A 26,068-nucleotide genomic window follows, 5' to 3' on the forward strand; every position below is an offset into this window, starting at 1 on the left:
AATCCTCTCACATATACAGATCTTTGCTTCTGTAAATTGTTTATCAACTTTAGAAATACTTCTGACCTTGTGTCCATGAAAGTGCTAAGGATGGAATATAATAAACTATACTTTTCAGAATATAAGAAACTTTTGCAAGCTGGCTGCAATATGCTTCTTTGGTCTTACCTAACTTAATGCTTGAAAAAATATATTTCACTTATTACTTTATATCAGTTCTTAGGTTTTCACTTAAAATGTTTCCCTCTTGGGCTTAGATTACATATATACATTATGTAATCTAGATTACATTACATATATATATAGGCTTCCCAGGTGGTGGTGGTAAAGAACTTGCCTGCCAATGCAGGAGACACAAGAGACACAGGTTTGATCCCTGGGTCAGGATGATCCCTTGGAGAAGGAAGTGGCAATCTGCTCCAGTATTCTTGCCTGGAGAATCCCAAGGACAGAGGAGCCCAGTGGGCTACAGTCCATAGGATCACAAAGAGTCAGACATGACTGAAGCGATTTAGCCAGCACACACATACACACACACACATATATATGTATATATGTGAAAATGAGGTTTTAAGGCAAGAGTATATATAAGTCTTCTAAAGATAGGGTTTTCAATACACATTTCTTTTTTAAACACTTTATGTTACTGTGTTTTACTTGTGTGCTCGCTTCGGCAGCACATATAGTAAAATTGGAACAGTACAGAGAAGATCAGCATGGCCCCTGCACAAGGGTGACATGCACATTCGTGAAGCGTTCCGTATCTTGGGGGCTTCCCTGGTAGCTCAGCTGGTAAAGAATCTGCCTGCAATGCAGGAGACCCCGGTTTGATTCCTGGGTTGGGAAGATCCGCTGGAGAGGGGATAGGTTACCCACTCCACTGTTCTCGAGCTTCCCTGGTGGTTCAGTTGGTAAAGAATCCACCTGCAATGTGGGAGACTTGGGTTCAGTCCCCGGGTTGGGAAGACCCCTAGAGAAGGGAATGGCTACCACTCCAATATTCTGGCTTGGAGGATCCCATGGACTGTATATGTATGGGGTCGCAAAGAGTCAGACAGGACTGAGCGACTTTCACTCACATAGCCAATTAGCAGTGGTGTGATAGTTTCGAGTGGACAGCAGAGGGACGCCTCCATAGGTGCACGTGCGTCCTCTCCCCCAAACTCCCCTCCCATCCAGGCTCCCACCCGTCACTGAGCAGAGTTCCCTGTGCTATGTAGTAGGTCTTTGTTGGTTATCCCTTTTAAATATAGCAGTGTCCACATGTCAGTCCCAAACTCCCTAACTATCCCTTTTCCCACTTCTTCAACTAACTTAAACTTTTGTGTATAATTTCAATGTATCTGGGCTTATTTTATTACAAAGACCACAAGCCCCACAGGCCAACTCCTATAGATCATAGTAGAAAGGCATGGGATAAGAATCAGACATCACTGGGTTTCAGCCCAGATTTGCTACCCGGACAGGTTGTCAGTATTCCACTCTGTGCACCATTTGCTTCTTCTGTGAAATATGGACCATAATACTTACCTCATGAGGTTGCTGTAAAGAAATGTCTGCAACATACAAGTACTCAATAAATGTTAATGCCTTCTTGACATCACAGTGATAATATGTGCTAGAGTAGTTGCCACCTGAAATCATAACAAATTAAGACTGTAGTGTAAGCTGTGGAACTAGCATACATGTCATCCAGAAAAGCAATCACATGTTTTTCAATTATATTCAGAGTGCTATGAACTCTGATGACATAAAAATAACAAATCAACCCTGGGTTTATGGTCATCTCATAGCTTATGAATTGAAACATTTCATGATCCTTGTCAATGTAGAGAGTTAACTTCCCTATGATTTGAGAGAAAAAAGAGATGATTTCACCTGTACTAGTTTTTAGTAAAAAGATGCCCAACTAAGAGGCTTTCACAGAGAGGTCCTTCAATACTGATGTGCTGAGTGAACGAGTAGAGTAAAATGGAAGGAGATAAAAGCTCATTTTCGTATTTTAGGAAATGTATTGAAATTAGAGATTATGATGGTTTTTGCAAATTAACCGTTCTCTGGAGGAATTAGTGTTATGCTGGACTCTCAGTCATTGGTTTACTCAATAGATAAGGTACTTTCCTATGCTGCTATGATATTAGGTGCTATGATGGTCAAGAAAAGAGTCATGTCTATAGATCACTGCCCTGCAGATTTACAGTGCCAGATAGGAAAATCATGAGCCAGATAATCATGAGATCATTTCCAAAACTGGTCAAATAAAGTAGTCCCCTCATCTAGTCTTCATCTAATCCTTCCATTTAGGCCAACAGTGTCTGCTGTTTCCCCAACAAAACAATATTCGATCCAACCAAACCAAAAGTCAAGATGAATTGTTGATTTTATTTCTTTTAACTTCACCATGTGTATCATCTTCTTTAAAACATAGTTTTCTTCTAGATTCTGAGCATATACATACATTCTAATTTGCCTATTGCCTAGCTGTTATATTTACATTCACATTTTGTTTTGGCTTGCATGTTTGGAATTGCTTATTTTGGATATTTTGTTTATTATAGTAGTAAGGGTTTAATGGGGAGAAAATATAGATGGTTCAGAGATCTTTCCTGTCATACTTCTCAAGCCAGTTTCTTTTCAATGTTTTTTATTTAAGCAAAAACTACTAAAAATATAAAAATGTAATAAGGAATTCCATCAAAGTTCCTCCCACTTAAGTATTTTTTCCCAATAGTGAAGTGAAAATACATTTCGGGAGGTTTCATGTTAAGTGATTCTTTTAATATATCCATCACAGGAACATAATGTAGTTATTACTAACTTATTTTAAGGTGACTCAAGATCAATCTTCAAGTGAATGCTTTTGTAAGCCTTCTAGATATAAATGCCTTGAATTTGTCTTCCAATATGTAAAAGAATATTCCCTTTCCTGCCTTTATTGTCAGTAAAAAGAATATTCCCTTTCCTGCCTTTATTGTCAGTAAAAATAAAAATCTGTCTGCACTGCTCTCATCTTACGATCTCCGTTCAGATCATCTTAAGGATTTCTTGTCTATCTTTTGCATTGGAGCTTCTGTTTTCAGAGATTCACAGCATCTTCTTCCTTAATTTACATCTTAGTGGAGGCTTCTCCTGTAGCTTCCTGTGCATGGCTGAGGGGAGATAAACGTTCTGAGATCTTGCATGTCTAGCAATGCCTTTACTCACTCTTGACAATTGAGTTTTTATGTATATATACTCCTGGGTAAGCAAACAATTTCCCTTGGGTTTCCTAAGGCAACATTTCAGTGTCTTCTAGCTTTGGATATTGCTCCTGAGACGGGCAATGTTATTCTGATGTTTGAATTTGTATATATGAATAGTTTCTACCTTTGTGACATTTTGGGATATTCTCTGCTTCCTAAGATTCTAAATTTCATAATGGTAAACCTTATTATGAACCTCTTTGATCATGTTAAGTATCAGATTGGACTTCCAGTGTTGACACATCTAAAATGTCATATGCTTGGAATCATAAATATTTTAGTCCTTTGGGTTGCTTTAACAAAATACCATAGACTGGATGGCCTATAAACAATAGAAATTTATTTCTGACATTCTGGAGACTGGGAAGTCCAAGATCATGATGCCAGCTAATTTGGTATCTAGTGAGGGTCTGCTTCCTGGTCCAGGTGGCCATCTTCTCTCTGTGTCCTCACGTGATGGTAGGGTCAAGGGAGATCTTTGAAGCATCTTCTGTAAGGGCACTAATACCATTCATGAGAACTCTGCTTTTGTGGACTCATCACCTCCCCCAAACTCCACCTTCTCATACCATCACATTGGACATTAGAATTTTAACATGTGAATTTTGCAGGCACACAATCATTGAGCCTATAGCCATATAGCATGCAGCCTTTCCAAATCTGCTTCTTTCACTTAGCAATATTGGCTTGACAGCTCATCTCTTTTTAGCACTGAGTAATATTCCATTTATGAACATGCCACAGTTTATCCATTTACCTACTGAAGGACATCTTGGCTTCTTTCATGTTTTGCAATTACAACTAAAGTTGCTATAAACATATATGTGCAGGTTTTGTGTGGACGTAAGTTTTTAGCCCATTTTGGCAAATACCAAGGAGTGCAATTTCTGGATAGTATGGGAAGAGTATGTTTTGTTTTGTAAGAAGATACCAAACTGTCTCCCAAAGTGGCTGGACCACTTTGCCCACTAGCAGCGACTAGAAGCTCCTTTGCTCCGTATCCTCACCAGCATTTGGTGGTGTCACTATTTTGGATTTTAGCCATTTCAGTAGGTGTACAGTGGTATCTCACTGCTGTTTCAGTTTATAGTTTTCTAATAACATATGATGTTGAGCATCTTTTCATCCGGGGCTTCGCTGGTGACTCAGATAGTAAAGAATTTGCCTGCAATGTGGGTGACCCAGGCTCGATCCCTGGGTCAAGAAGACCTCTGGAGAAGGGAATAGCTACCCACTCCAGTATTCTTGCCTGGAGAATTCCATGGACAGAGGAGCCTGGTGGGTTATAGCCCATGGGGTCCCAAAGAGTCAGACAGGACTGAGCATGAAACTCCTTATCTTTTCTTACATCTCCATGCCAGCTGTGTTTCTTCTTTGGTGAAGTCTTTGAGATCTTTTGCTCATTTTTTAATTGAGTTTTCTGTTTTCTTAGCATTGAGCTTCAGGAGGTCTTTATGTATTTTAGACCACTCCTTTATCAGTAATGCTGTGTACCACTTTATTTTCACATTTTTAAAATAGCAATGCATTTACATAGCTAAAACATAAAGATGAAATTAAAAGGTAAATATTGGGAAGTCCCACTGCTCCCACTCCTTCCAAATTCATCCTTTTCCTTCACCATTTTTGTTTCTGATTTATCCTTCTCAGGTCTCTTTATATTGTGCTGTGCTGTGCTTATTTGCTCAGTTGTGTCCTACCCTTTGCGACCCCAGGAAATGTAGCCTGCCAGGCTCCTCTGTCCATGGGGATTCTCCAGGCAAGAATACTGGAGTGGTTTGCCATGCCCTCCTCCAGGGGATCTTCCCAACCCAGAGATCGAACCCAGGTCTCCCCCACTCTAGGTGGATTCTTTACCATCTGAACCATCAGGGAAGCCCTCTCTTTATACAAGTACAAGCAAATACAAATATACACTTTACTTTTCCCATTTCTTAACAAAAGTGGCATTTCATGTACATTATTTTGAACCTTGATTTTTCACTTAACACTATTCCATGGATATCTTTCCATATCTTATCATAGAGCTCATCCCTATTTATTTAACAGCTGTATAATGTTCCATTGTGGGGATATACCATCGTTCAGAAATTCCTTGTTGCTGGACACTTATCACCCTGACTTTTAAAGGTACCTGGTACTCTCAATCTATGAGATTTTTAAGGCTCTATACTGAGAATTGGGTGCTTCTTGACTTTCTCCCATTGCCACCTTAGGTTCTGGGTTCTTACACGTTATAGGACCCTTTCCACTTAACTCTCTGCTTTATAGCTTGCAGAATTTATTTTGTTTACCACTTAGTAGCATAGCAGTATCATCTTCAAACTGAAGGAACAGTCCCTTGATTATCTAGAGTCTGTAAGTCAGTCCTCACTTACCCTGTATGCTTCTACTGTATCTTTCCAGACCTCAGTCACACCCTTTCAGAATAGACACTCAGTTTTCACAAATGAAAATAATCTTGGAAAGAACTAGAAGGTGGGACAAAAAAATTGTTTCCTTTTTCAGAACCCCCCCCCCAAAAAAAGAAAAACAGTATGGCCTAAAGATCTCCTGGAATCATTTAATAAGGCAATGAATTTCTATGGTTTTTTCCTCCCTTCTATGGCAGTAACTATTACAAAAGCATTTCTGTCCCTGGATTTCAACTTGGTAGGCCCGATGACTATTTTCCTAATTTATAGACACCATTAGCACCATCAGTCCTGGTACATCAAGGGGCCCTGAGGGGTCAGCAGTTCTCTTGCTGTACACTTCAGCTGATGTAGTCATTTGTTTCAGCAGCTGTGTGAGTCACAAGATGGACCTCTCTTGTAAGGTGGTAAAGCAATGATAGAGATTTGTGCCCTTCACTCAGAGAGCACGCACAACTATTCCACTTTCTAGTTATGTAACCTTCAGCAAGCTATTCAACCCTTCTAAACCTGAATTTCCTCATCTATAAAATAACGTGCACTTCATAGGTTTGTTGTGAAGATTAATCGCATATAAAACATCTGGTACAGAGCCAAGAAATTCTCCAACACCAGCCAATGTCCTACAGCTCAATTCTGACACTATTTCCCTGGAGATACTGCAAATCCCACAGATGAGAAGCTCCTCAACACCAGTCCTTTCATGTTTTTTTAGAGGCTTCATTACAGAGACATGACTGATCAAATCATAGGCATTAGTGATTGATTCAACTTCCACCTCTTCTCTTCTGCCCAGAGGTGGAAGGATGGGACTGCCTGAAATCTCCAACCCACTAATCTCATGGTTGGGCTTCCCTGCTGGCTCAGACGGTAAAGAACCTGCCTACAATGCAAGAGACTCGCATTCGACTCCTGGGTTGGGAAGACCCCCTGGAGGAGGGCAAGGCAACTCACTCCAGTATTCTGGCCTGGAGAAGTCCATGGACAGAGGAGCCTGGGGCTACAGTCCGTGGGGTCACAGAGAGTCAGACCCGACTGAGCAGCTCACACTTTCACTTTCCAGTCTCATGGTTGGCTGCACGGGCAACCTGTCTCCATCCTTAGGTGCTTTTCCAAAAGGCGGCATGCTAACAAGAACCCAGCTTTAGAACTGTCTTTTGTAAATAAAAAGACGCTCGTTTCACCTTTAGGGTTTCAAGAACTGAGGACTAAACACTAATTATTATAATAAAAGATGCTCCCACGGCTCTTATCACTCAGGAAATTCCATGGCTTTGGGGAAGTATGAGCCAGATGTGAACCATGAACCATGACACAAAAATATATGAAATATATTTTGGTCATTTGAATGATCAAATATGCATTTCTTATAAAACATTATTGTCATTTGTTTTCCCGACTGGTCTAAAAACTCTGTGAATAAAGAGATACTGTCTGTATTCCTCCTTTTGTCTCCCAGGTGCCGAGCAAAGTGCCTGGTTCATAGAAGAAATTGACAAATACTCATTAAATGACTCTTTCAGTAAAGGAATAAGTAAATAGATATGTCTTGTTCACATTAATTCTCAGGATACAAAAAAAAAAATTTTTTTCAAGAAAACTATGGAGTGCATGTATATATTTAAGAAAGTCAGTTTGTTCTTTTCGGAAGATCTTCTATTCCCCCAAATTGGTCTGCAAACCGTCTTCCAAGGTGTAAATTTTAAGGAAATATTTCTTGACTGACCATGGCCTAACAGTTACCCACTTAGTCTTGTATAACATGTCCTCTCTAGATTCATTTATGCCTAAGACAAAAAGACAAATGGGAAAATGTTGTGTTTAGTAGTTGGAAAGTATCTATCATAGGTAAGATGACCTTTGTGCTGGTTTGACTTGGCAGGGGACAGTGGGTCATAAACCTTAATAAAAATGCCTTGGGAGATGTTGATCTAAATGTTGATCATTTATTTTTTAAACGGGATTTTTAACCAGAAAGATTCCATCATGTAATGTTCAATAATAATGCCATCCAGACAAAAAAAGAAACCACTCAAAATAATTGACATTTGCTTTGTCCTTGTCTTGTGGGTCAAAATCTGATAAAATCAGATTAAAAATATTGTTTCATTGGCCTTTTTGATACCCCTTTTTGAAGGCTGAAATTCATTACAATAGGTCCTGTTTTTGCCCAGTCCTACATTGCATGATTATGTCTGACTCTCACAAACATCCTTCAAGATCAGCAGTTAACTGTTATTCCTGTTTTACAGATAGAGAAACGGAGACCCAAGGTTTAAAAACTTGCCACTTAACCATTATGATGCTAAGCAGAAAGGCAGGATACAAACCCTGTTCTTTCTGACTCCAAAACTCATGCTTTTCAATACTTTCTCTCTTGCAATGAGGTGTTTTTCCCTAGCAATCACAATGAAATATCTTTATAGGCCATAAAATAATGTTAGACCCCTTCATGTTACCATTATCACAACAAATTTCCTAAACCAAGTCAACACATACAAAAAAGATAAGTTTAGGAGTAAGAGTTTGGGAGCTGTCATAGGTGGTAGCGGTTATAGAAGGAAACAGGATTAGGAAAGCACTGTGAAAAAAACAGAAGAGTTTCTGTGATTAGAGGTCACTTGATTGTAATGTCCATTCATATGTGGTGAATGTTCGTCACTTTTTTAATATCCAGCATTCCTATGTCTTGTGTCTCCCCCCCTCCTGTGTATCAAATAGAGCTTGTCTCTCACTATCTAAACAGAAAACACCTGATACTTTTCCAGGCCTCCTTGCATCTGGGCATGAGACAGAGAGAGGTTCCTCCACTCACTCACTCGTGCTTATGGCAACCACAGGCCAGAAGTTAGCGATGCAAAGAAGAAAGGTGCACAGAGAAGCCCACCGTGCGAAGACCAGCACCACGACAGCTGATGGAGTGGCTCTGGTCTCCAGGCTCAGCGCCGTGGACTGCAGGAGTGATGTTGGGGTAGAAGAAGCAGTGGGGCCTCAGAGAGTCAGTTCTACAGTGTTGATTTTGGCAGTAGTTTCTAGCTTTATGACCTCAGAGCCTGGATCCCCGACACTCTCAGGGAACCTGTGAGGTTCCCATCATTCTTTCATTAAATTACTTTTTATTTAACTTAGTTCCTACTGCCTAAGAATCCTGACTGGAAAAAAATGTATAAATAATAATAATAATGACAGTAACTAGCATATCTTGAGAGCTTATGATTTAATTCTGCTAAAAGCTTCAAAAACATTTTACTCCTTAAATTCTCACCACAACCCAGTAATTCCTATATTACAGAAAAAGAAATTAAGAGATTAAGTGGCTTGCTCCAAGACATCTTGCTGGAAAGTAGCAGAGTCAAGATTTGATCCCACCATCTCTATCTATCCCTGGGTCAGGAAGATCTCCTGGAGAAGGAAAATGGCAAAGCACTCCAGTATTCCTGCCTGGAGAATCCCAATCCACGGGGTTGCAAAAGTGTCAGACATGACTGGGCAACTAAACATCAATTATAGCTCCAAAACCTAGTCGGTCAGCCACTAAACTTGAATGTGTAATTTAGGAGTAGTTCGTACTGTTTTTTTTTTTTTAGAATATAAACATCCAAAGGTAGTCGTTTGAATGTTTTCCAAAGAAAACAAACTGGATGTGTGTACATATATAAAAGAAAGAACTGGTTTTTGAAATTTTGAGGGCTATCAAGTGTGAAATCTGCCAGACAGACCACCAAGGCCAAGGCCCCAGGAGAGGATTCATATTGCAGCTTAAGTCCAGAGGTGGTTTGGAGCGGAAGTCCCTCTGGAAATGTCTATATCCAAATCCCCTCTTCTTAGAAGGACATCAGTCGTATTGCAGTAAGATCCACACTAATGACTTCATTTTAACTTAGTTACCTCTGTAAAGACCCCTGTCTCCCAAATACAACCGCATTCTGAGATACTCGGATGGCACTGTAGGATATGAATTTTAGTGGGGACATAATTCAGCCCCTAACAGTAGTAATTTCAACACAACATTTTAGAAAGTGCCCTGTATGTACCTGTAGTCTCAGGGACTTTCTAAGTTTGTATGACACATCTGTAGAGTATTTGGGGGCCTCTTCAATTTTTAAAATAGCAGTCCTGCCCATAGCCAACATCAATATGGTAGCCATAATATTATCTATAACCAAAGTCTCTTATGTCTTAGCTTAAAGATGATGATACCCAGCTACAAGGAAATTTTAGGTTGTGTTTCCCACCGGAAGTACAAGAACTGGTTGCACTACAGTTTCCTAGTACTTAAACTCATCAGAAGAATCAAATAAAATAAACTGCTCACTGGTAAAGTGAAGCAGCTCCTAAAAATATTCTTCTCCTTCAAGGACTGATGGCTTTTGGCTGTACTCACAGTTTTTGCAAAGATTTCAAACCTCGAGGGGGCCAGACAGCACTGTGAGGTCTGCAGTGTGCCTCTCAGCAATGAACATCATAATGGGAACGCTTGTCATTTTTTTCACCTGGAGATTTGTTATTCAATGGTTGAAAGTGAAGGTGAGTGCTTGGAAAAGCCATCTTAGCTCCTCCGTCAGTTATTTAACAGTAGTCACACCATCTTGCATTTGTAGAACTCTTTGTACTTCTGAAAGTACTTGTACATGGTTTAGTTCATTTCCTCTGAATGGTCCTTGATTGGCCTAAAATTTAAATCAGCTTCCCAGTGTGCCTAGCAATCTTAGCACTTTACGAGCTGAAAAAACATGACCCAAAGTGGAGAAATTGCTCTGAAAGCATCCTGTAAAATCAAGGCACCGTTATTCTACACATTCATAAATAGTGAAGCTAACTGAGTTACATCCTTAAAGGAATTGTGGGGATTATCCAAAGATTTTCAATCCTTTCCAGTTTACTTTGTTTTTAACACCATTTTCTGTAGGGCTAGGCTCTTAAATCCAATGTTACCTTATTAAAAATTCCAGACAAAAACATTCCTCCATTTTCATTCTGTCTTTCTCTTAAGAGTCAAATGTACATATTCCCTTTAAAGAAAAACTGAAGGCAATTTGTTGTCAAAAGATCCTGAACTAAAAATACATGTCACAATTAGACAGGGCCTGAATAGTTCCTACACAGAGCAGATGGTAATCTCTTTTTAAAATAAAATGGTGATCTGCGTTTCTGACTGTGTGCCTTCTGCATCAGGCATGAAGTAAAAATGAATTTCTATTTTGTTTCACTCTGGGAACCTATTATATTGACCAACATGGGTGGTGGGGAGGGGGGGAATCACCTAATTTGTTCAAATATAATCACACAGTGACAACAAGAGCAGTGGCTGCTTCGACTCTGCAGGAAAGCTTTTTAAAAAATGAACAGATGCAGAATAATCTTGAGAATGCTCTTGTTATTCTGCTGGTAATGTCTGTAGTTAAGGAGACATCTGTGATGGGGGATAAAGAAGAGCACTTTCTTTTCTGAAGTACAAAGTGTGGAGTAAAAATATCGTTTTGGGGGATTTAAAACCTAAGAAATAACCTGATTCTTTACCTATATGTTTTTTAAATGATTGATTGTAGGAGTACTGCAACTCAGAGTTGATCTTTTCCATTTCTATGGTGTTGGAAAATAAAAAATGGAAGTCAATCTCCTAAAATATGTAAGGAAAGAGCTAAGTTCATGTAAGAATGTGGAAGACACTGCCTGTGCTAATATGATATAATGATATACGTGTTAATATAATATGATGGTGGTTTGGTTGCTAAGTCATGTCTGACTCTTTGTGACCCTAGGGACTATACCCCACCATGTTTCTCTGTCCATGGGATTTTCCAGGTAAGAATACTGGAATGGGTTGTCATTTCCTTCTCCAGGGGATCTTCCCCACTCGGGGATTGAAACTGGGTCTCCTGCATTGCAGGCAGATTCTTCACCGACTGAGGCAGCAGGGAAGCCCATGACATAATGACAGTAAGATAATGACAATATAATGTGTCTCGAATCCTGTTCTAAATTAGGGTGTGCAGCCCAGTTTCTATTGAGGCAGGAGTGCAGATATAACCTAGCTTCAAAGGTATTTTCTGCCTGGGTTTTGATTATACGGTTCTATGGAGCAAACCATAGTGCCTTCACAGTTAGTCCTACAAATAGCATCTCTCCTGTGTTTTCATTTTTGTTGGAATATAGTTGCTTTACAATGTTGTTAGGCTCCTCTACAGAGCAAAGTGAATCAGTTCTATGTTTACACATGTCCCTCTTTTTAGATTTCCTTCCCGCTTAGGTCACCGCAGAGCATTGAGTCAGGTTTCCTGTGCCACACAGTAGGGTCTCCTTATTTATCTATGCATACACAGCACTACTGTGGGGAGAGCGAATTAGCCAGCCGGTGTGCTCAGGCTCTCTGAGCGCGTTTGTACACACTGACGGTGCACCAGCCGAGACCGCCGGCAGCCCTGCCCGTCACAGGACGCGCTCTTGGCCGTGGGTCACTGCGCAGCGCGCGTGGCAGTCCCACCCAGAGAGCGGCGGCGTCACCGCTGCGTCGCGGCTGTGCCCACCCTCGGCCGTGAGGGCAGAGACCACGGCTGTGGCTGCTGCGCCGGCCAGGAGAGGATAAACGTGTCTGTAATTCCTACGGCTCTCTGTGTCTCCTTCCAGCCTCTTAGCTCGTGCATTGCCTGCCCTGGATTCAACAAACAGTGCGCAAAGTGTGAACAGCAAGACAGTTGGCATCATGAACAGGATAAGCAAAGAAGCATATATATGTCAATTGCAACATCCCAATTCCTCCCTTCCCTTACCCTCCTTGGTATCCCTAAGCTTGTTCTCTAGATCTGTGTCTCTGTTTCTGCTTTGCAGATATGTTCATCTGTACCACTTTTCTAGATTTCACATACAAGTGATATTATATGATGTTTGTTTTTCTCTTTCTGACTTACTTCATTCTGTATGACAGTCTTTAGATCTATCCATATCTCTGCAAATGGCACAATTCTATTCCTTTTTGTGACTGAGTAACATCCCATTGAATGTATGTGTCACATCTTCTTTATCATTCTTCTGTTGATGGACATTTAGGTTGTGTCCATGTCCTGGCTATTGTAAATAGTGCTGCAGTGAACACTGAGATGCATATATTTATTTAAATTATGGTCTTCACCAGGTATATCCCTAAGCGTGGGATTGCTGGCTCATATGGTAGCTCTATTTTTTAGCTTTTTGCGAAATCTCCATACTGTTCTCCATAGAGGCTATATCAGTTTACATTCCTGCCAGCAGTGTAGAGGATTCCCTTTTCACCATACCCTCTCCAGCATTTATTGTTTGTAGATTTTTTTATGATGGCCATTCTGACCAGTGTAAGGTGATAGTTATCACATTACACTTTTAATTTGCATTTCTCTACTAATTAGTGATGTTGCGCATCTTTTCATGTGATTGTTGTTCATCTATATGTCTTCTTTAGAGAAATGTCTATTTAGACGCTCTCATTTTTTTTGTTGGGTTGTTTGGTGTGTTTTTTTTTTCTTTTATATAAAGCTTCATGAGCTGTTTATATATTTTGGAGATTAATCCCTTGTCAGTTTCTTTATTTTTAAATATTTTCTACCATTCTGAGGGTTATCTTTTTGTTTTGCATATGGTTTCCTTTGCTGTGCAAAAGATTTTAAGTTTAATTAGATCTCATTTGTTTATTTTTTGTAAATTTTATTATTCTAGGAGGTAGACCAAAAAAGATCTTGCTGCAATCTATGCCCAAGAGTGTTCTGCCAATGTTTTCCTCTGAGTTTTAGTGTCCAGTCTTACATTTAGGTCTTTGATCCATTTTGAGTTTATTTTTGTGTATGGTGTTAGGAAGTATTCTAATTTCATTCTTTTACATGTAGTTGTCCAGTTTCCCGCACCACTTGTTGAAAAGACTTCTTTTCTCCACTGTACACTCTTGCCTCTTTTGTCATAGATTAGTTGGCCATAGGTGTGTGGGTTTACCTCTGGGCTTGCTATCTGATTCCACTGATTTATGTTTCTGTGTTTGTGCCAGTGCCATGCTGTCTTGATGACTGTAGCTTTGTAGTCTGGTCTGAAGTCAGGGAGCCTGATTATTCCCGCTCCGTTTGTCTTTCTCAAGATGGCTTTGGCTATTTGGTTTTTTGTGTTGTCATACAGTTTGTAAAATTTTTTGTTCTAGTTTTGTAAAGCATCTCTCCTATTTTAATATAAAATATCTATCATTACAATAGGGAATCAAATGTATTTCCTTATAAAATTTGAATTATTTTGAATAATTTGAATAATTATTCAAAATAATTTGAAATTTTGAATTTTAATTATCAAAACTATTTATCAAATACTATACATGTTATTACATGCAAAGTATAATAGAGCTTTGAGCCAAGAATTCATGCATTGAAACCCAAAAGTCATTTTCACATGAAGCACCCTGGCAATTCAGGCTATGCTGATATCAGTTCAGTTCAGTTCAGTCATTCAGTCATGTCCAGCTCTCTGTGACACCACGGACTGCAGCACATCAGATTTCCCTGTCCATCACCAACTCCCAGAGTTTACTCAAACTCATGTCCGTTGAGTCGGTGATACCATCCAACCATCTCATCCTCTGTCGTCCCCTTCTTCTCCTGCCCTCAATCTTTCCCAGCATCAGGGTCTTTTCCAGTGAGTCAGTTCTTTGCATGAGGTGGCCAAAGCATTGGAGCTTCAGCTTCAGCATCAGTCTTTCCAATGAATATTCAGGACTGATCTCCGTTAGCATGGACTGGTTGGATCTCCTTGTAATCCAAGGGACTCTCAAGAGTCTTCTCCAACACCACAGTTCAAAAGCATCAATTCTTTCAGCACTCAGCTTTCTTTATAGTCCAACTCTCACATCCATACATGACCACTGGAAAAACCATAGCCTTGACTAGACAGACCTTTGTTGGCAAAGTAATGTCTCTGCTTTTTAATATGCTGTCTAGGTTGGTCATAGCTTTTCTTCCAAGGAGCAAGCATCTTTTAATTTCATGGCTGCAGTCACCATCTGCAGTGATTTTGGAGCCCCCCAAAAAATAACACTTAACAGCAGCAGCAAAAAAAACATCTTTCACTGTTTCCATTGCTTCGCCATCTATTCGCCATGAAGTGATGGGACCAGATGCCATGATCTTAGTTTCCTGAATGTTGAGCTTTAAGCCAACTTTTTCACTCTTTTCTTTCACTTTCATCAAGAGGCTCTTTAGTTCTTCTTTGCTTTCTGCCATAAGGGTGCTGATATAGGAAATATCAGCTGATATATGAAATAATAAAACTACTAATTTTTATTAAGTATTTGTAATGCATCAGACACTATTTTAAATGTTTTATACCTGTTAATGTATTTACTTCTCACAACAACCATTTGAGAATAAATATTGTTTCTGGGCTTCCCAGATGGCTCAGTGTTAAAGAATCCACCTGCAATGCAGGAGATATGGGTCAATTTTTAGGTCAGGAAGATCCCCAGGAGAAGGAAATGGCAACCCACTTTAGTATTCTTGCCTGGACAATCCCATGGATCAAGGAGCCTGGAGGTCTACAGTCCAGAGGGCCGCAAATAGTAGGACAAATCTAAGCAACTGAGCACCCACTCATTATTATCTCTATTTTATAAATGAGAAAATAAAATCATAGAAATATTAAGTAACTTGACAAAGTCAAACAGCTAGTGAATACAGGAGCCAGAATTCAAACCTAGTTAATTTAGTTCCAGAACCCAGGCCAGTAACCATTACCCAGTGCAGACAATGTGAGAAGCTAGTGGCAGCGAGTAAGCATGGTACATTGCATGATTCATCATGTCTGTAAGATTAAAATGAAACAAGGATATGGAGAGAACGCCAATGATTTTGGGGAGAGGAGGGCTTAATAGCCAAAGAAACTTCTCCTGGGGACTTAATGAAAATTTTCCTATGAAAATATCTTATGGCTTGATAGTAACCTAGCCAATGGGACCAGTAAAAATATTGCAGATTCAGGTATAAACACCAGCATGTGCGAAGGACCTGTGGCAACAAAAAACGTGGGTGTTTAAGGATCTGAAACTGAAGCCAGAGGGCTGGAGGCAAAGTGAGGAGATCCTTAGGAAGAAGAGGCTGGAGAAAGGGGGAGCATTTCACTCAGGGTTTGGGGGCTATGTTAATGGCCTTGGTCTGTATCCTGACAGAAGTAGGAAACCACTGAGAGAATTTAAGCAGAGGGCGAATGTGAACAGATGTGCATTTGAAATTGGTCACCTGGCTGCCACCTTGGAAAACAATTTGGAGAAGTCTAGAGTAGAAGTTGGACTTCCTTCATAGCTCAGTTGGTAAAGAGCCTGCCTGCAGTGCAGGAGACCTGGGTTCAACCCCTGGGTTGGGAAGATCCCCGGGAGAAGTAAATGGCAACCTGCTCCAATATTCTTGTCTGGAGAATCCCACAGACAGAGGAGCCTGGCAGGCTACAACCCATGGGGTTGCAAGAGTCAGACACGACTTAGTGACTAAAGAGAGAGAGAGTAGAAGCAAGTAAACCAGGTTTAAAAATATTGCAGTAGCATTAGCTGAAAATAATAAAAGCAAAGGTATGAGTGGGGATGGAGAAAACTGAACTGATTCAAGAAATGTTCCTGTGTTAAAATTTTTAAATGATGACAAATTAGATATTGGAGATAAGGAGGAAAAGGTCAAAGATGACTCTCAAATTTATGACCAGTGCAACTCTGTGGATGATAGGTTTAGATGAGGAGGCTAAGAGGTCCTGTTGAAGATACTGAACTTAAGGTGGCTTTAGTTATCCAATGAAGTCAAGTTCACAGTGATACTATGGGTCTAAAGTTCAGAGGAGAGGTCTAGGCTATATGTGCACATTTGGAGGTTATCCAGGCAAAGAGAATTGTAAAATCCACTGGCCTGAATACCTCATCCAGGGACAAAATACAAAATAAGTGAGAAGAGAGAAATGCCTAAGACCCGTTCTGGGGAGAAGATAAGTCTACAAAGAATTATAAGACAGAGCTTCCAGATAAGTAGGAGCATGACCAGCAGAGATGGCATCAGGGAACTTAAAGAAGTAGAATTTCAAGAAAGAAAAGAAAGACACTGGGGTCAAATACTGCTAAGAAATCAAGTAACAGTGAGGACCGAAAAAGTGAATATAGCAAAGTGAGGGTAAGGGTCATGGTTGTACTAACAAAAACTGTTTGGAGGTGATGAGGCTGGCAGTCAGACCAGAGTGGGGTGAATGGAAAGCAAAGCGATGCAGGACAGCTGTGGACAACTCTAGAAACTCTGCTGTGGGCAGAGAGAGGGCCTAGAGCGGCATCACGAGGGAGATAATGGGATACAGAGAATGAGCATAACCACCAGAGAAGTGGCCAGAAGAGGCTTTACTGCTGTTGATCGCTTTCTTTCTGAGAATTCTGGAGTGAGGCTTTGGGGGAGGGTTATCATTTAATGAACCGAGAGGTCATTAAGGGGTATTAATAGTAGAAAAGTAGCTGCAGGGAAGAAAACCGTTCAGCTTATTCCATGGGTTTCCTTCATGTTGCCAAGCTTCTTGCCTTCTTGCGATGACAAAAGCAAATTACAGAATAAAGTAAGATGAAGAAGAGGAAGAGGAAGGGAGAGGAAGAAGTTGGAGAAGAAGGAGAAAGAGAAGGAGGAGGAAGGAGGAGAGAGGAGGAAGAGAACTGATAACATTACAGTAAAATGAAGAAGGCAGAGAAGGAATTTCAGGAGCAAATCAGAGCATGAAATTAAGTCTAAGAATAAAATTAAAAGAATAAAATAAAGGAAAAATTAGCCTAAACAATATAAAGCTCAACAAAGATTAAAGGCTAGAAGGAAAGAAAACCTAAAACCAGTGAGATTTTTTTTTCCAGTGAGATTTTTTAAAAAATCAAAACATGAAAATAAGAGGGATAAAAGATTAAAAATAAAACCAACATAAACAAAAAACATAAAAGGGCTAGAACCAGTGAGATAAAAAGCTGAGAACATGAAAGGCAGAGAGTTGAAAGATAAAAGCTAAGACAAGTAAATCCAAGTTAAAAGGGTTACTTAGAAGTTGAGCATAAAGTTCTTTTAAAGACTGTTGAAAAGTTATTTTCTTCTTAAAATAGAAAAGAAAAAAGAATTTGAGATAGAAAGTGAAGACAAGGGAAAAACAAGAAACCTAAAGAATTAAGCAAAACAAACTAAAATAGAAATAGGGAAAAATTAAGTAATCAGCATATACCATGGCAACAAGACATTCTAAAATAATATTGAGATACTGATTTATACCTCAGCATATGCTCCTGATATAATAAGGAAATAAAAGTAATCAGCCAAAGAGAAAAATGCAAACTTCTGTAACCACACCTCTGAAAATTTATTATTGGTTCCTGTCCACTCCTTCACCTCTCAAGTCCTCATCTGAAAAAAAAAAAAAAATTACTATTTTTCTTTAATCTTCAGCTTAGCCTTCACATCTGCTTACAATAAGAAACACAGACTGCTGAAGTATGGCTAGCCCTAGTAAAATCCCAGAATATAGTCTGTTTTGTTTTTTATTTGTTTATACTTTCAATACCCTCCAGTCCTTTAATCTACTGTTTATTCTTTCATTAGTTACCACTTAGCTTGAATTACTTTATCATTTCCAGGATAACTTCACTTTAAAAGAAGGCCCATTGGATAGATATTTTGGACGAGTACCCCTCCTTCTTATCCTGGTTTTTGGTGACTAGCAGCACCACAAAGATTTATGTTAAATGTCTTCCCTTTTGCTTTGCCCTCAACACCCACTCCCACCCTCACTCTGCAGGCTCTCTCTGCCCTCTCCACTGTGCTGTGTGCTCTGGGAGACTGACTTTTATGGACAGTTTCCATGGATTTGCTCACTCTCAGCCTCCTGGCTGACTTTCCCAGTGGGAGGCATGGGCAGGCTATCAGAGAAAGAGAGGAAAGTGAGATGGAGGTGCTTACTCCCGTGGTTCCCTGACTGCCATGGATTGACCCCACTCTCCTGCCAGCCCACAGCCCACAGCTCCCCTACAGTGCCTCCCTCTGGATTCCACTGCACTTTCTAGAATGTGTCTGACTTCCTCCTCCATCTAGACTCATCTGTACATGCGTGCTAAGTTGCCTCAGTCGTGTCCAACTGTTTGTGACCCTATGGACAGTAGACTGCCAGGCTCCTCTGTCCATGGGGTTCTCCCAGCAAGAATACTAGAGTGGGTTGCCATGTCCTCCTACGGGAGATCTTCCCAACCCAGGGATTGAATCCACATCTCTTACATCTCCTGCATCATTTCTTTACCACTAGCACCAGCTGAAAAGCCCCAAAACTTATCTGAATATTGAGCCATTTTCCTAACACCCAGATCTCTTTGGCGTGTAAGCTGATAAATCCATAAAACTAATCTCTGCCAGAAAATGAATTTTTCTCTTATCCAGGTAAGCAGAATGTTTCCTAATGGCCTTCAAATTACCTCGGAGTGAATTATTGCAAAAAAAATTGTAACTAGCATTTCTTCCTTCAGTTTTGTCCTCCATTCATTTATTCTAAGCAGTGAAACTGGATTAGTTTCTCTATAAAGACATTCTCATTATGCTCCCCACTGATTTTAAAAGCCTCAGTTGTTTCTCATTGTCCATGGGATAAATTCAAGCATGTAAGATCCATAGTCTGGCTCCAACCGAATCTTCAACTTCGTCTATCACTACAGAGCATCCTAGTGTCTACTCTGAATAGAATAAGGTGGGGATAGGAAAGAATCTGACTATCACCCCCAGTTCCCCCAAACATTTTCTCCTTGTTTTCTTCAATAACAGAAGAGTAATATGTAGCAGGGATGGACTCCTCCATGAGATGGCATTCATAATTTTTCTTTGACTTTAGTTTCTATCATGAAGAAAAGCTGTAAGGTTTATACTGCCATGGAGCAATAATACTGAGTCTTCTGCTTCACAGTTTATCTAACTGATTCCATGTACTATCAAGTTTCAAATTATATTGGTTTTTAAACTGTTTTTTATTAACTGTTTTCTGAGATTTCATGATATTAGGTTGGCATTATACGGGAATTATAATCTGTGGTACCAAGGTTGTGTGATGTCTCCCAAACCCACCACTGCATAAAGTCTTCTTTCAGCAAAACCTGGACATACCTATTAGGTACATTCTGACATCCTTCCTCCCAAGGCATTAGCTCCATGAGCTCAGGCCTAATAACTCCAGGCCTGTTGCTCAACCAGAGCACTTTTGCGTGCTGCCCTCACCCCCCACCACCCCCACCAGGGGACATCTGACAGTGTCTGGAGACAATCTGTGGTTGTCATAACTGGAGAAGGAAAGTACTACTGACCCAGGAGGTTGCTCCTACACATCTTACCATATACGGGAGAGCCCCCCCAACCCCCGACAAAGACATATCAAGCACAAAATGCCCATCAGCAGAAGAATGGGTAAGGAAGCTGTGGTACATATACACCATGGAATATTACTCAGCCATTAAAAAGAATTCATTTGAATCAGTTCTAATGAGATGGATGAAACTGGAGCCCATTATACAGAGTGAAGTAAGCCAGAAAGATAAAGATCATTACAGCATACTAACACATATATATGGAATTTAGAAAGATGGTAACGATAACCCTATATGCAAAACAGAAAAAGAGACACAGAAATACAGAACAGACTTTTGGACTCTGTGGGAGAAGGTGAGGGTGGGATGTTTCAAGAGAACAGCATCGAAACATGTATATTATCTAGGGTGAAACAGATCACCAGCCCAGGTTGGATGCATGAGACAAGTGCTTGGGCCTGGTGTACTGGGAAGACCCAGAGGGATCAGGTACAGAGGGAGGTGGGAGGGGGATTGGGATGGGGAATACTTGTAAATCCATGGCTGATTCATGTCAATGTATGACAAAAACCACTACAATACTGTAAAGTAATTAGCCTCCAACTAATAAAAATAAATGGGGGGGGGGGGCGGGCAGTGAAAGGCAATGGTGTCAAGGCTGAGAAAACTTGAACCAGGATAATTCTGATCTTTCCCTGAAGTCTTACAGGGAGCTAGGCCCATGTTCCCAGCACCGTAGATTCTTATAGCTGGCAATGTGCTTCTTATCCACACTATGGCCTGCCTTTCTCACCATACGTTGCTTCAGACTTTCAGTCTAGGTTCTTACAAGAGCTAATAATCTCAGTGGTCTACAACAACAGCTATAGTGTTTAAGTAGATCATTTTTAGTGAAATAAAATTGTATTATCTCTTAGGGAATATTAAAATTTGTCCTTGGGGCTAACAAAGAAGGAATAACAGTTTGGTTAGTGGATAGAGCACAGGTCTGGGGGCCAGGTTCTTGAACTCATTCTTCTATGAACCAGCTAAGTGATCATGAGCGAAGCGTAGTCCTTCTGAGCTTACATTTTCCCTTTCAGTGAAATGAAGGGTTGGACTCATTTAAGACATCAAATTATTCTTATAGTATCTAGTCCCCAGTTGCAATAATTACCTCTTCACATCTCTTTATTTTCTATTTACACACACACACACATCCTCTTTTCTAAAAAAGAGGTTAATTTTCTCAGTTAAGTTTACATCCCCTAAAATTAAACCAGCAGCAGTTTGCAACAACAGTTATTAAGGCAACAGGCAAGGCTACCCATATCCTCATCTGATTTTTCTTTTTTTCTAATTTCAAACTTATCATTCCTGAATTTAATTGTGTGAGCTCAGTCAAGTCTTAATTCTCTCTGGGCCTTGGCTTCAGTGAGAGAGTTAATTTCCAAATTCCCTTCTAGTTCTAATGTATTTCTCCTACCCAGAACTACTTCTGGCTTCACCCTGCACCCTCTTAAGTATGTGTGATGATTAGTGTCATGAAAATATAATAACACCAGTGAAGATAGCAGCATTCTATAAAATGGTAATAGAAAAAAATGCTTATTTTTCATAACTTTAAGAATAAAGACTGATCATAAGCAGGCAAAAAGAGGAAGCTATTTTGTGACGTGATCTTTTCAGTTTTTGTTTTCCTTTTTACTCTATTTTACAGCCCACACTAAAAGAAACAGCAAAAATTCAAATTTGAGTACAGACATATCTTAGAGATGCTTCTCTTCAATTTCCTAAATAACTCACCCAAAACTGATTTCCTGTATCATAAAAAATGACACACATATAATTTTATTTTTGTCCTCAAGCTACACAAAAACAGTTGTTTCAAACTTGGAAAATAAATCTTTATGCATCCCAGTAACTCCCCTTTAGTTTGAAGCTATATCACCAAATCCCTGGGTCGGGAAGATCCCCTGGAGAAGGGAATGGCAACCTACTCCATATTCTTGCCTGGAGAATGCAGAGGAGCCTGGCAGGCTATAGTCTATGGGGTCGCAAAGAGTCAGGCATGACTGAGTGATTAAGAGTTTCATTTTTCATATCACCGAAAGCTTCAGGTGATGCTAGGAATAATAATTAAGTAAGGGTTAAACTGGCTAAAATTAAGGCTAATGACAAAAGAAACGTCACAATATTTGTGACATCTGGGTTTCTAGGAGGTTTCTGGGTACATCTGGTAATGAGCAGGTGTGTTCCGAACTCCAAGGTGGGTAAACATCTGGGACATTACAAACAGACAGCAGTGCTTAACAACTTCTCTTCCAGCTTGTCTTGGTCCAGTAGAATTAGGTTGTTGCCTCTAAATTTGGGGGCTTGACCTCCCAAGGACAACAGCAAGCTGCCTATAAGTGGGTCATAATCAGTGTACAAGAATGAGTTCTCAGATGTTCCCCTAAGGAGAAGACAAAATTTCTTTCACATTCCACTGATTCCATTAAATTCACTTCATGTGATGCAACCCAGGCTATCACTTTAAGTCTGCTTAGGTGCCTAGTTAGATGAACAGACAGAACTTAATTGGCTACAAAGGAGAAGTTCTATTTTTCCCCCCAGTCCTAGCCCCCTGCATGCTAATAAAGCTCTCTTTCCTATTCTTGCATCTCAAGCCAGATCCGTAACCTTCCAGCCACTTTCAGTCATTTACCAAAAAAACTCAGTCCTGTTTACAATTCCAATCCTCTCCCCGCTCACCCCACTTTTGCATGCTGTAGCTCAAGGAACTGCAAGGGAGAAAGGGGTGAGGTCTGTCGGCTTGCCTTCCTCCCAGGACTGCAACCATTTTCGGTCCCATGGACTACTCCAGGCAAGAATACTGGAGCCCGTTGCCATTTCCTACACCAAGGGGATCTTCCCAACCCAGGGATCGAACCCTCATCTCTTGTGTCTCCTGCATCGGCAGGCAGATTCTTCACTACTCCTGCCGCCTGGGGAGCCCCAGAGGAAGACAACAGCCATTGCTTAAAGGCTGAGTGATCGCAGTCTGGTGCCAGACACCAGAGCTTCTCCAACTAACCTGTCTGATCAAACATGCCCTCTGTATGGCAGGCCCCCGAGGACTGGATCTGTCTTTAGGTAGGTGGGTGAGCTCTGGGCAGGGGTGCAGCTTCCTCATCACACAGTTTCCTTATATGAAGATGAACAGCTATTGCCACCAACTAGCACCTTCCCCAACCTACTACACACACACACACACACACACACACACACACACACACACACACACACACACACACACACACACACACACACACACACACACACACACACACACACACACACACACACACACACACACACACACACTCTGACCCTAGGAATCACCAAACTTCTTTCTACTGAGTCCACTTGCTCTGCAGGGCAACCTTCGTAGATGGACCACTTAAGCTGCTAGACACCTCACATTGCCAAATAGTGGAGGGCAGGCTCCTCCCCTGCTGGCCCTCTTTCTTTCTACCAGGATAGCAAGCTCACAGCCTTTTCCCTGCCGGCACAGGGGCATATCAGCGAGCCTGTGCCTAAGCAAACAATCACTACAGGGAAGTGAGGTGCAGAGTGTCCCTGGCTTGCAGGTATTCCCAATCTTTAAATGATTTTCCCTTTTCTCTCCTTAACGAAGTGAAGAGAAAGCCAAAACTTCTTTATAAGCTAACTCACACTCTGACGACTTTCTCAGTCTTTCCTTCCCTCCTGTACCTCCTCTCTCTTCATACCCTCTTTCTTCTTCCTTCCATTCTGTTTATTTGAGCTGGTGCAGCTATGGTGATTAAAATTACAATCAGCCGCCTCCCAGGAAACCCAGGAACGGACATGCAGTCCCAGCTGCTTGCGGTTATCTCCAGAATGTAAGATCCTTTGTTCTTCTTTTTGCCCCAGTTTCAGATTTCATTCACCAACTTGGGGACAAAGGGAAAGTCTCATTTGCATGAGTTTTATTCTCACCAAACCATTTGGCACATCACAGGCTCACTGACGGGGCAGTTCATTCATCTACATATAAAGATCACAGTCTTAAGGAATGTACCTGGGCCATGATCCAGTTCTGCCTCTTAACATGTTGTGTGGTCTTAAAGCAGCTTGCTCAATTTAGGTTCAAATCCCTCATCTCTAGAACAAGGGACAGTGCCAACCTTGTGGAGCCTTGAGCTGTGGCTTGTAAAAGTGCTCAAAAGATATGTTATTTAATACTTTCATCAGATTCACAAGCAGCATTGCAGCAAAAAGGTGCCAGTACTGGGTAAGTAAGGTCTGGTGTCTGACATCAGGGAGTTCACGCTCTAATATAGAGACCAACACATAAAGACACAGTCATTTCTCCAAAGAAGACATACAGATGGCTAACAAACACATGAAAAGATGCTCAACATCACTCATTATCAGAGAAATGCAAATCAAAACCACAATGAGGCACCATTTCACACCAGTCAGGATGGCTGCTATTCAAAAGTCTACAAGAAATAAATGCTGAAGAGGGTGTGGAGAAAAGGGAACCCTCTTACACTGCTGGTGGGAATGCAAACTAGTACAGCCGCTATGGAGAACAGTGTGGAGATTCCTTAAAAAACTGGAAATAGAACTGCCATATGACCCAGCAATACCACTTCTGGGCATACACACTGAGGAAACCAGATCTGAAAGAGACACGTGCACCCCAATGTTCATCGCAGCACTGTTTATAATAGCCAGGACATGGAAGCAACCTAGATGCCCATCAGCAGATGAATGGATAAGGAAGCTGTGGTACATATACACCATGGAATATTACTCAGCCATTAAAAAGAATACATTTGAATCTGTTCTAATGAGGTGGATGAAACTGGAGCCCATTATACAGAGTGAAGTAAGCAAGAAAGAAAAACACCAATACAGTATACTAATGCATATATATGGAATTTAGAAAGATGGTAATGATAACCCTGTATGCAAGAGAGAAAAAGAGTCACAGATGTATAGAACAGACTTTTGAACTCTATGGGAGAAGGCAAGGGTGGGATGATTTGAGAGAACAGCATTGAAACATGTATACTATCAATTGTGAAACAGATCGCCAGTCCAGGTTGGATGCATGAGACAAGTGCTTGGGGCTGGTGCACTGGGATGACCCAGAGGGATGAGATGGGGAGGGAGGTGGGAGGGGGGTTCAGGATGGGGAACACATGTAAATCCATGGCTGATTCATGTCAATGTATGGCAAAAACCACTACAATATTGTAAAGTAATTAGCCTCCAACTAATAAAAATAAATAAATAAATAAAAATTTTAAAAAAAAGACACGGTTACCATGAAATGTGGTAAGTCTAAAGAAACATACATACAACGTGCTAATGGGGCCAGACTGAACTAGATGTGAAATACGATGTACAGGAAGGTCTCTGCTTTAACCGCCTCCTCGTCATTCTGTTGGCAAGGGAGATGTGCCTGCACTGGGGCGTGAACATGTGGCGTCTGCAGAGGACCGGAGCCACAGCAGCCGTCGGTCAGTCACACGGGGAGGACACCATATGCCGTGCAAGGCTACACGAGGATTCCACTCAGGGGCACAGTGAGCCAACAGGGGCTGTGGGAAGCAGGCTTTGCAGTATTAACAGGGTGAGATGCCCCTGGTCTCCACAGGGTGGGCTGGACATGATTGGCTTGTTTGAACGACTCTACAGGCTGGCCGGGAGCCACAGCCCATGACTCAGGGGCGTGTGGGACCTTGCCCGGTCCCCATGATGAAGAGGGTTATTTGTCTAGGGGACCTTATCCACAGGAGCAGATCAAAGCCCTCCTGATCTCATGAGATGTCAAGGCAACACACGATATAGAGCCTTAATTTCAGGTCTTACATGATATCTTCCTGCAGCAAACATCCTCTAAACTCAGTGTGAGAGACTAACCATGAGATATGTGAGTGACTGGCATGGGGTTGGGGCCACCATGTTCCAGGTGAAGTAAATATCACTGCCAAATGCAAACTTCTTCCATGGACAGTATGTGCAAGATCTGTACACATTCAAAGTTGCTGAAACATAAACGGTGCAGCAGAAAGTGGTAGAAT

General features: G+C 40.9%; 1 protein-coding gene, 1 long non-coding RNA gene and 1 other non-coding gene across 4 annotated transcripts in view; 2 read left to right on the forward strand and 1 right to left on the reverse strand.

Moving 5' to 3' along the window:
• Positions 1 to 26,068, forward strand: part of GABRB1 (gamma-aminobutyric acid type A receptor subunit beta1) — a 410,965-nt gene that overhangs the window by 334,702 nt on the left and 50,195 nt on the right. The gene's annotated exons all lie outside the window — the stretch shown is intronic.
• LOC122673527 lies at positions 661 to 24,525 on the reverse strand. Its single transcript, XR_006334708.1, has 3 exons — positions 24,480 to 24,525; positions 12,504 to 12,507; positions 661 to 764 (listed from the first exon to the last, which is right to left on the reverse strand). It is a non-coding gene; the product is annotated as an uncharacterized LOC122673527 (long non-coding RNA).
• Positions 662 to 768, forward strand: LOC122673700. The gene has a single exon (XR_006334810.1). It is a non-coding gene; the product is annotated as a U6 spliceosomal RNA (small nuclear RNA).

The sequence above is a fragment of the Cervus elaphus genome, chromosome 17, assembly GCF_910594005.1.
Source record: "Cervus elaphus chromosome 17, mCerEla1.1, whole genome shotgun sequence".
NCBI lineage: Eukaryota > Metazoa > Chordata > Mammalia > Artiodactyla > Cervidae > Cervus > Cervus elaphus.